A 12,864-nucleotide genomic window follows, 5' to 3' on the forward strand; every position below is an offset into this window, starting at 1 on the left:
AATTTTTTCCCCAAATAAATAAATAAATATTCTGACTCAAAGCTTTTTATTTCAGATGAATGCTGATCTTTGTATCTTTTTATTCATTATAGAAAAAAACATTTACTCAACTGTTTTAAATAATAATAATAATAATAATAAATGTTTCTTGAACAGCAAATCGGCATATTAGAATGATTTCTGGAGGATCATGTGACACTGAAGACTGGAGTAATGATGCTGAAAATGTAGCTTTGATCAGAGGAATAAATTACATTATAAAATATATTTAAATAGAAAACAGTTCTTTTAAATAGTAAAAATATTTCAGAATTGTAGTTTTTTTAGTGTACTTTGGATCAAATAAATGCAGGCTTGGTGAGCAGAAGAGACTTCTTTAAAAAAAAAACAAAAAAAAAACATTAAAAATCTTACTGTTCAAAGATTTTTGACTGGTAGTGGATGCGCTTTAGATCTTTATATCTGTTTTAATCAAAATTCTGTTAGAATTAATATATAAATATTAGAAATTATTTTACTCAAATATGTTGTACCAATGCATTTTGTCATACATTTGTAATACATTTACATTTTATTACATAATTCTTATTAATACATTTAATATAATACATTCAAACACCATATATGCCAGAAGGACGTAAGAGAGATTTTCTTCGTTTTCTTTATTATGTTTGTATAAACATTAACATTAGGTAGTAACATTGTAACATTAGGTAGAAGTAGTACAAATGAATAAGTCAGAACATCAGATCGTAGACATATAGTAGCTAAGAGGACTTATATTTTAACAGTAAAATATATAAATAATCAATATCCACATAATGCCCAGTAATCTGTTCATGGCTCAGTAAGTCATGGATTTGAAACATTTTGTGTATTACAGTATTTGAATTTCATAACAGTTTTTAGAAAAATACAAAAACTATGTATATCGATCAAGCTTATCTCACACAGCAATAAACAATAATCTGTTCATGAATTTGAAACATTTTAAATATTATCTGCATTTCTTAAAATATATACATATGCATTAAGCTTATAGGTAATACTTTACAATAAGGTTCATTAGTTTACATTAGTTAACTACAGTAGTTAACATTAACGAAGAATGAACAATACATCTACGACATTTAGTAGTCTTAGTTAATGGTAATTTCAGCACTTATTAAAGCATTATTAAAATCACAAGTTGTGTTTGTTAACATTAGTTAATGCACTGTGAACTAACATGAACAAACAATAAGCTATTTGTATTAACTAACATTAACAAAGATTAATAAATAGTGCAATAAATGTATTGTTTATTGTTTGTTCATGTTAGTTAATACATTAATGTTAACAAATGACACCTTATTGTAAAGTGTTACTAGCTTATAAATTTGCAGATAAATACATGCATGGATAATAAAGTCTCTAACGACGCCTTCTGACGGAGCGTTTCTCCAGCCTCTGAAGAACCTCCCTCACTTTTGCATTAATGATTTCCCATGCACAATGTGACTGGGACTGAAAAAAAAAAGAAATATATAGACATTATTATAGATAGATAGATAGATAGATAGATAGACAGTCAGACTTTAGGATCTTACCTTTTTCTTAAGAAAAGCTTCTAATTTATTGAAGCATGTGGTCACGGGCTCATTTTCAGCATTGTCAGAATGATGAACCTACAGAGAGAAAAAAGACAACATGATTGTCATGTTGCTAATGAGCTATGTGGCTGTACTATACTTTAAAATAGCACATTTGTGATTCTTACACAGTTGCTCAGGGTATGATGGGTGTGATGAAGGGCCTCAATAAACTTCTTTGGGTTTGGATTCTTCTTGTACATTGTTTCTGTTTTCTTGACAATGTCGACCAGAAGGATTGCATCATGATCCACCTGTGAAGAGCAAAATGTTAAGCGTTAACTCTTAGGGTTGTTAATTTATATTAAACACCTTTTTATCGTGAACATATGGAAGGAAGGCAGATGTACAAACCATATTGGCCAGATGATGTGGATCACACAGACTGGTTTCTTCATAATCAAATGCACAATCATGAGATATGGCAGTGCCCTTTGAAAACACAACGCGTATGTTTTATGAAATTGCAAGTTTAGTAGAAAATACGTCAGAGTCTGTAAAAGTCAGAGTTATGTTTTAAGGACATTTACCATTGAATTTAAAGACTGAATCAGATGCCCCCATTTGATGTGTCTTGTGCACTCCTTATGGGCTTCCAGCAGAGATATGAACATGCAAATGATGGTGATTCTAACCCAGACCATATTTTCCTAAATCATTGAATAAATCATCATTAGTAAGAAAGGTGAGAATTGCATTTATACCTCATATACAGTATATGCAAATTATATATAACAGTTAATATAAAATGAATAGTTTTCAGAAGTTCTCACCTGTTGTAGTTGTGCTGTTTTCCAGTGAGTGCAGCTGAAGCTGAGATGCTGTGAGATGCTGATGTGACATTGTGGCTTTTATACCTTGAGAAATTACACCTGACATTCTACACCTGACTACCTGGGTCAAAATGAAACATTGACCACACCTGTTAGGTAAGGTAAAAATGAAAGATGACTTCTTTTTTTCGATGCCCAAATTCTGGTATTCCTTGAGGAAGTTCCTGGCAGTGGAAAGTGTGGGGGCGTTAAACTGACACTGTGGGCGGCACATTAGAGCACTGTTGCAACTGTATATATATCATTTATATAATTTTTTCATTGGTTATTATATATATATATATATATATATATATATATATACACACACATTTTATTTTATTAGTACTTGAGAAAAACATTGACATGAGAAATGTTGGCAACTCGCTGAAATAAAATGTTTTTTTGTTGTTGTTTTTGTTTTTTTACTTGTTTTATTTTCTGTTTGTCTTAATTCAAGTAATTAAAAAATGTTTTTTTATGGTTTTAGTTTTCGTTTTAGTTAACACATGCATGCACATTTATAAAAATGTATAGGTTGATCTACTTGCTGAAATTAAAATTCTGTTATTATTGTAGTAATTAAATAATTAATACAAATGCACACAATTAGACCACTGAAAAACAGAATGCATCACGTAACAAGTACGAGAAGCAGAGTATGATGAGAGAAAAAAAAAGTCCACCCAGCTGTAACGGTAAAGCATTCTTTTATTAGAATGATAAAATGCATTGTTCTTTTGCAGTTAACGTAATTTCAATTCCCTCAGGCACTAATGCTTCCCCGAGCATGTCAACCCTGTGACGTGGCGTTATGATGAAAGTTGGAAGGTAGCTTGTGCACTGGAAATGAAAGTGAAAATGCTCTGTTCATGCTGACACAAGAGATTCACTTATAGTGGAACTAAACAGCAGTTGGTGGAGATGCGTATACAGCACATTTTTCTCTTAGCCTATTGTACTTAATTGCCTCTTACGACATGCACCCTGTGGCGAAGCATATGCACAGCAATATGAAAAACATTAACTTATTAAGCAGATTATCAATAAACATTGCTTTGCACAATCAAAGCTTGCACAAAGTGTTTTAGGTCCTCAGAGTCATGGAAAACCAGGAAATATCAGAGAAAAATCAAAGAAAAATCTTAGAAAAAATCAGTTAGTGCACTGATATATAGTGCAACTGGACCTTTGGCGACCCGAGTCCCGACTCATGGTCCTTTGCCAACCCCGTTCCCAACTCCACCCTATGCTTTCCTGTCAATCTCTACCAGAGGTCGCGTTAACCGAAAATTCTCCGTCATTGACAGAATTTTTTTATCAGTGATGGAAAAATCTGAAGTTCTGTCATTTTGACAGATTACACTGAGGGTGATCTATTGTAAATTGTAAGTGTCCAGTTGGTGGCGAGTGTGCTCCAATTTGGAATCCAGAACAAAAACAAAAACATCACGATGATTACGTGCCGGCGAGTACACAGCTACAACGATCGATCACGCCACATTAAAGAGCACCAAAACAGTATTTATTGCTTGAATTTCCTAATGAAATTGGAATAATTTGAAATCTGAGACTTTGTTTCATATCAAAAGTAACACAAAGCCTAGCCTATTGATATTTATTGGAAGGAAGACGCACTATGTACTGTTTGTTCATCAGCTGAAAACAGCACACACCAAAAAATCGATTGTGATTTAATGATCAATACTGGTTCATTAAAATGAGAATCTATTAAAATCGAGATCTATTTATTATTTATTTATTTAGTTTTTTAACCCAGCGTATTTTGTTATTTTTAAACACTATGATGTCCTTCTGTATGTTCATGATTAAAAATGGAAATGTGAACAAAAATAAAAGCAATTAAATGTGTTATTCTAATTCAAATATAAAATTAAAGTGACGGGTAGTAATAGATTATGACGGAATTTTTATGACCCTGTCTGTCAAAATGACGGACGTTGTTAAAGTCTAGCGCAACCTCTGATGTCTACTGTCCTATCTGTTAAAAAGCATGAAAAGGGCCAAAAAAGGAGAAAAAAAAAAGTCATGGAAATTTCTAGGCCATAAATGTCTCTTTGCAAGCGTTTTGTTAAGGCAAATTTGTGTTTGCATTTGTTTACACGAATATCTAATCAGCCAATCACATGGCAGCAATTCAATGCATTGTGGTGTGTAGACATGGTCAACACAATCTGCTGAAAGTCAAACAGAGCATCATAATGGTGATTTGAGTCTGCATTTACATTACATGTTTCAAGTGACCCTATTCCAATCAGATATGACCCATGAACATGTAAGCAGGAAAAAAGCATATCCATATTGGATATCCAATTTTTCTTAGAATGTTTTGGGCTTCATTTATATGTGTAAATCGAATGTGTGCATTTGTGTCTTCCAAGGCAATAAGAACTCAAATAAATACTGATGTATGAAGAAGAGCATCTCTGAAACCACAACATGTCGAACCTTGAAGTAGATTGGGTGGACATTGAGTGGTACTCCTGTGAACAGGAAACTGAGGCTCCAGGTCTCACAGGCTCATCAAAATTGGAAGAAGATTGGAAAAAGGAAGCCTGGTCTGATAAGTCTCGATTTCTTCTGCAACATTCACATGGTAGAGTCAGAATTTGGTGCAAAAGACTTGAAAGCATGGATCGAACCAATCTAGTTCAGCTCAAACTAATTTGACCATTATCCTGTGAGCCACAAAACTGGCGCTCACTGGATATTTTTTCCTTTCATTCATTCATTCATTCATTCATTTATTCATTCGTTTGTTTGCTAAAAGTATTCAACATTTGCATGCAGTTGATGTTGGTAAAAAAATGTATTGATGCTACTTGATCTTACAGCTGCCTTTGACACTGTAGATCATAATGTTATTATTTGGCGTTTAGTGCATTTAATCAGTATCGGGGTACTGTCTTACAATGGTTCAGCTCATATAATAAAGACAGGTCTTTTTCTGTAGAGTTAAGTAAGTTCTCTTCATCTTCTGCTCTTATTATTAGTGGAGTACCTCAGGGCTCTATTCTGGGCCCGCTTATTTTTAATTTTGGTTCCCCGGAATTGAGGGGTGGTCTTATTAAGGAGCTGGGCAATGATTTCTCCTCAGTTTCCTCCCTGGTTAGGGACCTTAGTGTTATCCTGGACGCAGAATTATGTTTTTCCAAACAAATCAATTCTGTTGTTCTGTTGCGGATTATTTCCAAACTTAAACCGTTTTTTTTTTTCTTTTCAAGACAAAATTCATTGTATTTAGGTCAGCACTTTGGATAGCGTTGCTATCTAAATGTGCTAATATAAATAAAATGAGCTTACGTAACTCATTGCTCACAAAGCGTGGAAACCTTGATTGAACTTTTAACCCATTATTTACTTGAAACGCCAGTATCTATTTGCCTGGAAATGCATTTGTGATGATGCTCTGATCTGATGCTTCATTATTAGAAAAGAAAACTGAAATCCATTGGGGACAACGGTTCAGAAAAACAGGCTCTTCCACGCAGAAGGCACCATGCACTATATGGAATAAAGCCTGTCCCAACATGCACTGCAGAGCACCTTTCTTTGAAACCAGGAACATAAATGTGATCTATTCATTCATCTACACCGGTGATGCAATTTTGACAGCAACATATAAGTTTTGATTTATTTAAAATGTGGAAAGTACGTGTTATGGGGCTGGTAAGTAGAGAAAAGGTGTGATTTTACTGCAAGCATAACTGCATCAGCAACCACCTACATAGTAACACCCTAGCAACACTAAAAACACTCAGATCACCTTTGCAACTGCCTTTTTCCACAAACTAACTGGTAAAAGCTCCAGGTCTCTCCAAATCTGAAATCGTTATCTGACTAACACCCTGACTGTATTGATCCTCAGCTGATGAGTTATTGGTCAGGATGACATTTATCCCTCATATTATCAATAGTTGTGTCCACAGCAACCCAGGCTCACTGGAGAGACATTAATCTGTCTACATTTCTGCAAAACCTAAAATATGCTGCACTTTTCAGATGAAACATTCACAGCAGCACAGTGTCATTAAAAAAACACCTGTAAACATTTTGTGTTACTCGTAGCATGTTTTACAGCAATTTCAAACCAACTTGTCCAGTGTTTGACTTTAAATAGCATGTTCATTTTTCTCCAAAACAGATAAAAGTGACTGTAGCAATGTTTTATTTTGTAGCCTATTGTTGTATCATGGCAGTATGCAAGTCTTTATGCATCGATAAACTGGCCCTGTAATCATAATTTGTGTGAAAAGGAATGAAAGTTGTTGGTGTTTTACATCCATTAATGTCCATTTAAGCTGGAGAGTGCAGTGAAAAGTATGTGTAGGTAGGTATAAGTACATTTTTGCAGTTGTGTAAATAAGAAATATATGAAGCTTTAGAACTGGTTACATGTTCAAATATAGCATTTAAAATAATGAGACAGATGTCTCTCATTATAAATAAACCATTTTGTCATTCTGAGGCCCCTGGTATTTAGATTTGATCAGATTTTTAAACATTATAACTTTTAATATTAATATTTTTAAGTATTTAAGATATAAATTCACGAAACAATTAATTATATAACTAAATAAAAAATCACATCAAAGCCCTAACCCCAGAATGTTTCCAGCTGTTTGAATGAACTGAATTGCCAGTATGGTATCCTGCATATGTGTGTGTGTGTGTGTGTGTGTGTTTTTTTTTTTTTTAAGAAACATGTACTCTCTGTGGTTTCAGTTAAAGATCCTAGCAGCAGCACGTAGGAATTCTAAACAATCTTCCAAGCACCACTGTGATGTCAGTGTTTCGGGAAAGAGCAACAATTAATCTAAATCCTGAAACCCGTTGGGGCAGTAAAACGCAGTATTTGTAACAGATGTCAAAAACAAGTCAATCAAAATTGAAATGATCAGATTAGTTTATGCAGAACTTCTTTTAATGAACTACTATTCAATAGAAATGAGAAGTAAGATATACAAAGGTCAGTTTATGCTGAAAAACATTTTATTTTTTTATTCTTTTGATTTAGTTTGTTTTTAACAATTATTAGAATGAATATGTGCACCTTCAGAAAATACTTTCTTTATTTTCTGTGTGGATTGTTGGAAAAAAAGAGCAGACTATATGTAAAAATATGTTTTGTAAATATGGTAAAATGTGTATCTAATTTGAGTAATTCACTAATAGACTCTTTTATAAGACCCTTTTCTAATGTTACTGTCCTGTCAAGTCCTATACCTAGAGGTGTTTCAAGCCTTTCATGAGTACTGGGGCACTGGGCCCTTCCAAAAATGTCCTCATATTTTGATACTGCTTTTTAATAATGTTGTGAATTTATGGCCATTAATCGTCTTCATCTACAGTAGACTTCTACTTATTACTAAAATAATAAGTGTGAAATCAACTGAATGTTTTAGGACTGTAAGAAAAAGTGAAGAGGATGTAGAAGATCTTGATGAAGTTTATTGCAGCATAGCAGTGGCAAAGTACATGTTGTACCTTGGGTTCAACAAAGGCGGAATGAACCCAGAACATCCTTAGCTCAAACCTTTTATACAGTTAAAGTTTACTACCCTTAATGTAAATGAAGTTGCTCCTTTCATAACAGCTGTGGTCTGTATGTTAATCATGTTCTAACACCTCTTTGTCTGAGATGGTTCTCAGTATCCCACACCCGCTTCCATGCTACAATGGGTCACCATTTGCTCAGGATGTAATCATCCTAAATGGTCTATAAACAACATAACTGTTGACTTTCTTCTTCTCTATAATAATTAAGCCATTTTGGGAAATGAGCATGATTAAACATATATTGTGGAGTGGAATCTGGGTCGAGGCAGACTATAATTTCTTACAGGACTCTAAACTGCATATTAATAGCAATTCAATAAAAATGTGTTAGAGCTTAGTTATATTTAGCACAGTTCAAATTTAGAGTGCTTTTTCATGTGTAGGACGTAGGTACATATTTATGTGTAGTTTCAGAATATTACTGTCTTTAAAATATACAGGTGCATCTCAATAAATTAGAATGTCGTGGAAAAGTTCATTTATTTCAAATTGTTAAACTCGTGTATTAAATAAATTCAATGCACACACCACAAGACCAAAGTCTTTGATTCTTTTAATTGTGATGATTTTGCCTCACATTTAACAAAAATCCACTAATTCACTATCTCAACAAATTAGAATACTTCATAAGACCAATTTAACAACAACAACAAAAAAAAAAAACCTTTTTAGTGAATTGTTGGCCTTCTGGAAAGCATGTTCATTTACTGTATATGTACTCAATACTTGGTAGGGGCTCCTTTTGCTTTAATACTGCCTCAATTCAGCATGGCATGGAGGTGATCAGTCTGTGGCACTGCTGAGGTGGTGTGGAAGCCCAGGTTTCTTTGACAGTGGCCTTCAGCTCATCCGCATTTTTTGGTCTCTTGTTTCTCATTTTCCTCTTGACAATACCCCATAGATTCTCTATGGGGTTCAGGTCTGGTGAGTTTGCTGGCCAGTCAAGCACACCAACACCATGGTCATTTAACCAACTTTTGGTGCTTTTGTCAGTGTGGGCAGGTGCCAATTCCTGCTGGAAAAGGAAATCAGCATCTTTAAAATGCTGGTCAGCAGAAGGAAGTATGAAGTGCTCTAAAATTTCTTGGTAAATGGGTGCAGTGACTGTGGTTCAGGAGTGGCTTAACAAGAGGAATACGACAACTGTAGCCAAATTCCTTGACACGTCTGTGTGTGGTGGCTCTTGATGCCTTGACCCCAGCCTCAGTCCATTCCTTGTGAAGTTCACCCAAATTCTTGAATCGATTTTGTTCGACAAGCCTCTCAAGGCAGCAGTTCTCTCGGTTTGTTGTGCATCTTTTTCTTCCACACTTTTTCCTTCCACTCAACTTTCTGTTAACATGCTTGGATACAGCACTCTGTGAACAGCAGCTTCTTTGGCAATGAATATTTGTAGCTTACCTTGTAAAGGGCGTCAGTGATTGTCTTCTGGACAACTGTCAGATCAGCAGTCTTCCCCATGATTGTGTAGCCTAGTGAACCAAACTGAGAGACCATTTTGAAGGCTCAGGAAACCTTAGCAGGTGTTTTGAGTTGATTAGATGATTGGCATGTCACCATATTCTAATTTGTGGAGATGGTGGGGTTTTTGTTAAATGTGAGCCAAAATCATCACAATTAAAAGAACCAAAGACTTAAACTACTTATTTAATTTATTTAATACACAAGTTTCACAATTTGAATTGAATTACTGAAATAAATTAACGTTTCCACAATATTCTAATCTATTGAGATGCACCTGTATGTGTAATAAATTTTACGTTGAATCAAGTAAAATATTCTTTCTAAAGCTACAAAATATTTATTTCTAAAGTTATAATGTCTAATTAGTACTTTCTTATTTAACTCAAAAATAGCTTTAAATAATCTTTTGTGGGCATTTTTAGTCAAATTTATTTTGCGATTAATTAGATTAATTGATCGAAACATCATGTAATTAGTAACATTAAAAATTTTAATCGGCTAACAGCCCTAATTTAAATGTATTTGAAATTACACATTTATAATGATTATGTTGCAATTTTCGACATTTAAAATAACTTTAAATGCGATGTTAAATAAAACACTACATTTATGATTATCAAAACTTTACATGTGCTTTAGCATGTTAGTCAACACATCAAAATAAGTGTATTTCTTTAAAGCGTGACAAAAGATTAATTAATTAAGTGTACTTCTTAGGGCTTGTTTTATATCTCTTAAATTGTCCCATTACTATTTGGGTGTGGAAAACTACGGCAAATGATTCAGTGATTAAGTGAATTGTCTGAATGATTTTAACACTTTCAAATCTACTTGCAAACCTGTTTGACTATTTAGATTAAAAGAGTGTTTCATTCTTGATTTTGGCATCACTAGTTCTATTAAACAGCTAATAGCAAACACAAGACATGATTGCTGAAATATTGTCACAGAAAAATATTCTTAGGTCATTATACAGTAATCTCCATTATAGACACGTTAGACTGCACTATTATTACCGTAATGTCTTTTTAAAAAGCTTTCTCAGTGTTTAGCTGTTTCTTAGATGCATTTGCAATTCATTCCAGCCCACGTAATAATTATTTGACAAGCACACTTTAGCGAAAATCACACTAGGAAATCTCCATTTTGTTCCTATAGGATGCTTTTAGAGTTAACAACAGTAATCCAACTAAAGGCTCATTAGGTAGGTGAAAACATTATCAGATAAACCCCAGTATTTTATGAACAAACCTGCAAACTGGAGAATGTGTGGACGTTTTAGAGCTCTGTAGAAATCTGTGAGTGCAGTTTCTGCCTCCTGAAAATCAGACCAAATGCTAGTAACAGTCAATTTTCAGGGAGTCTCACATTCCTAAAGATGCACTGCATTTACAAGGAACAGTCTCCTGAGACAGGTGTATTGCTGTGGGCAGGGTGCTGATAGGGGGATCCCAGCACAGCTTAGGTGAAATCATCTCTCTAGGGTGTGAACAATAGCCTGGAAGATGCTATTTAATAGTCACACAACACATATATTAACTGTAAACACACTAGATACTATTTATAAATCCTAAGAACCTTTTTCTAAAAGAACCTTTTGGAATGGAAATGTTCTATGTATATTAAAGGTTCTTTATAAAACAGAGATCACAACAAAGAGCCTTTATTTTTAAGAGTGTAGCTTTAGTGCTAACCATTTTACTTCTTTTTTTTTTTTTTTTTTTTTTTTTGTCATTTCTCTCCTTTGTAGCAAATGAGGAAGCAAAATGTTGTCTCTTGAAGAATGGTTTTAGTTCACAATTATTTAAATTGACTGGAATGTGACCATATGACAAATGCTCAAATCATTGCAGCTTATTACTTAAGATAACAATGCTGTAATTCTTTTTCCAAAACCAACATTTGAAGTTTATTGCTTTTTGTTAAGTCAGAATGAAATGCCATTACCAAGTCTGAGAGGAAAAAAAAAAAAAAAAAAAAAAACAAACGCATTTTGCAATTGGGAAAACTGTGTGTGTGTGTGTGTGTATGACAGGTGGTTTGTTACAGTATAGAGAGAATAGTATAGATAAGTATTTTAATTTTATTTTTTTAATTTAATTTAATTAATTAATTGATGATAACAATATTGATAATAAATTAGTATATCAGAATAATTTCTAAAGGATCATGTGACACTGAAGACTGGAGTAATGACTGAAGAATATTCAGCTTCACATCACAGAAATTAATTAGATTTTAAAGTATATTAAAATAGAAAACCATCATTGTAAATTGCAATAATATTTCACAATATTAGTTCTTTTTTCTGTATTTTTTATCAAATAAATGCAGCCTTGATGAGCATAAGAAACGTGATGAGCATAAGAAAAAAAAAAAAAAACATTAAAAATCTTACTGATCCCAAACTTTTGAATAGCAGTGTACATTTACCAAAAATGCCTACATAATAGTCACATGAAAGCAATATTCAGTGTACAATGTCAATAAAGTCTAGTACATTTAAAATCTGAATTTGCTCAAATATTGTAGTAAATAATAAAATAAACCACTACATTTGAATACACGGGGGAAAAAAATTATTTATGGCTTTACAAAATTTACAATCAACCAAAACTGTGCCTTATCAAGCTCTTTAAACACTTTGCCTTCAATCATGTTATTTCTACTAATTTAAATTGCAATTTTAGCTTGACCGACTGCAAAATTAAAAACCTTTTACTTATTTTTTTATTTTTATTTTTTTTTTCTAATTGAAAAAGTGTACTTTGGTCTAAAAAGAAAACTCTTAAAAGAGAACACTTCCATGAAGAAGCAGAAGAAGAAGAAGACGACGAAGAAGAAAAGTTTTCTAATAAAAAAGTGTCTCTTCCCCAACGAAGGGAAAAAAACAAAACAACAGAAGAAGCAGAAGTAAGAAGAAGAAGAAAAAGAAGAAGAAGAAGAAGAAAAGTTTTCTAATAAAAAAAGTGTCATTTGGTCAAAAAATTTTCACAAAAAAGAAGAAATAGAAGCAGAAGAACTGAAAGAAAGAAAAAAGTGTACCTTGGTCAAACAAAACAAAAAAACTCAAAAAAACTCTTAAAAGAGAGCACTTCCCCAAAGATGAAGAAGAAGAACAAGATAGATAGATAAAAAGTATAAGTGTAAAAGTGTATTTTGGTCCAAAAATAAACCTCTTAATGGAGAACACTTCCCCAATGAGGAAGGAAAAAAAAACAACAACAAAAAAAAAAAACAGAAGAAGCAGAAGAAACAGTACATTATGATGAAGAAGACAGCCTTAGGACAGCAGAGATTGACATGTATGCGTGTCTCATCACTACATCATCTGTCCCACACACTGTAATGTCAGGTGCTTTCTTTTATCAGATCAT

The sequence above is a fragment of the Labeo rohita genome, chromosome 24 (assembly GCF_022985175.1).
Source record: "Labeo rohita strain BAU-BD-2019 chromosome 24, IGBB_LRoh.1.0, whole genome shotgun sequence".
Lineage (NCBI taxonomy): Eukaryota > Metazoa > Chordata > Actinopteri > Cypriniformes > Cyprinidae > Labeo > Labeo rohita.